The sequence below is a fragment of the Dama dama genome, chromosome 1, assembly GCF_033118175.1.
Source record: "Dama dama isolate Ldn47 chromosome 1, ASM3311817v1, whole genome shotgun sequence".
NCBI classification, from domain to species: domain Eukaryota; kingdom Metazoa; phylum Chordata; class Mammalia; order Artiodactyla; family Cervidae; genus Dama; species Dama dama.
In genome coordinates, this window is record NC_083681.1 from 14,703,121 (window position 1) to 14,705,395 (window position 2,275).

Sequence of the window (2,275 nt, forward strand, 5' to 3'; positions counted from 1 at the left end):
CTAACATGCACTGGGAGTTTTTGGAGACATCTTTTAACAATTGATTTTCTATATCAATTCCATTTTGATGAAAGAATAAATTCTGTATAATTTCAGTTTTCTTAATTATATTAAGATGTTTTATGCACACACACACAAAGATTATCTGGAATAAAAATTGTCACTAGACAAGCTGGAATGTGAGAGAATCAGGGTGACCTATCTCCCACAATATGTATGTATGCATGCATACATACATACATATTGTGCTCATGCTAAGTCGGTTCAAGTCGGTTCAATCACGTCCAACTCTGTGCAACCCCATGTACTGTAGCTGGCCAGGCTCCACTGTCCATGGAATTTTCCAGGCAAGAATACTGGAGTGGGTTGGAATGTCCTTCTCCAGAAGATCTTCCTGATCCAAGGACTGAACTACTGTCTCACGTCTCCTTCATGGGCAAGCAGGTTCTTGAGCACTAGCCATCACCTGGGAAGTCTACATACGCATATATATATATATATATATATATATATATATATATATATATATATACAAGCAGGATTTAGACTACAATATAGCTGCTAAGTGCTGTGTTGTCGTTCCCCCTGCTAAAAATAAAGTTGTTTCTTTACTATATGCGTCTACATACGCATATATATATATATATATATATTTATATTTATATTTATATATTTATATATTTATAATATATATTTATATATATAATATATATTTATATATTTATATTTGTTGTTGATGTTTAGTCCCTCAGTCGTGTCTGACTCTTTTGCGACCCCACGGACTGAAACCCACCAGGCTCTGTCCATGGGATTTCCCATGCAAGAATACTGGAGTGAGTGGCCATTTCCTTCTCCAGGGCATCTTCCCAACCCAGGGATCAAACCCACTGCTTGATTCTGCATTGGCAGGTAATTTCTTTACTACTGAGCCATTGCAGAAGGCCATATACATCCTTTAGTTTTATTGAAAGCATTAACAGGTATAGAGGATCAAAAACAGTGGCTGACAGAGACAGTTGAATGTTAAAAAAAAAAAAAAAAAAAAAAACCTCTTCTTTTGACAACCCACAATTGGTTGGCAAAACTTGACAACCCAGGTTTGTCTAGATATTACTTTGAGACACTAGGAAAGGCAGAGCACTCTTAAATATTCCCCAGACAGCACTTGTTATAAGATGTCTGATATACAGACATACTTCAGATACATTGTGCGTTCAGATCCAGAAAATCATAGTAAAGCAAGTAACACTAACTTTTTGGTTTCTCAGTACATATAAAAATTATATTTACACTATAATTTAATCTACTAAGTGTGCCATAACACTATGTCTAAAAGAGAAATGTACATTCCTTAAAATTTGGAAAAAAAAATCTTTATTGGTCAAAAATGCTAACCATCATCTGAGCCTCCCGTGGGCCATATGTTATGCTGGGAGAGTGTCTTGTCTTATTGTTGATGGCTGCTGATCAGTGTGGTGGTTGTTGAAGATTAGGGTAACTATTGCAATTTCTTAAACTAAGGTTTGCCACAGATTGACTTTTCCTTTCATGGACAGTTCATGGACAAATAGCACCAATGCTGTTTGAGAGCATTTTATCCACAGTAGAAGAACTTCTTTCAAAATTATATTCAATCCTCTCAAACTCTGCCACTGCTATACCAACTAAGTTTAAGTAATACTCTAAGTTTCTTCTTGGCATTTCAACAGACTTTGCAGTGTTTTCATCAGGAGTAGATTCCATCTCAAGAAACCACTTTCTTTGCTAATCCATAAAAAGCAACACCACATCTGTTAAAATTTTGTGGTGAGGTTGCAGCAATTCAGTTATATCTTCAGTTCAGTTCACTTCAGTCCCTCAGTGGTGTCCAACTATTTGTGACCCCATGGAGTGCAACATGCCAGACTTACTTATCCATCACCAACACCTGGAGCTTACACAAACCCATGTCCATTAAGTCTGTGATGCCATCCAACCATCTCAGCCTCTGTCGTCCCCTTCTCCTTTGGCCTTCAATATTTCCCAGCATCATCATCTTTTCCAATAAGCCAGCTCTTTGCACCAGGCGGCTGAAGTATTGGAGTGTCAGCTTCATCATCAGTCCTCCAATGAGTATTCAGGACTGATTTCCTTTAAGGTTGACTGGTTGAATCTCCTTGGAGTCCAAGGGACTCTCAAGAGTCTTCTCCAACACCACAGTTCAAAAGCATCAATTCTTCAGGCCTCAGCTTTCTTTATAGTCAAATTCTCACATCAAGATATAACTACTGGAAAC

General features: G+C 37.5%; 1 non-coding gene across 1 annotated transcript; it reads left to right on the forward strand.

Annotated features, from left to right (window-relative positions):
• The first annotated feature begins 533 nt into the window (after positions 1–533).
• Positions 534–651, forward strand: LOC133064850 (small nucleolar RNA SNORA63). Its single transcript, XR_009694740.1, has one exon. It is a non-coding gene; the product is annotated as a small nucleolar RNA SNORA63 (small nucleolar RNA).
• Positions 652–2,275: the final 1,624 nt, after the last annotated feature.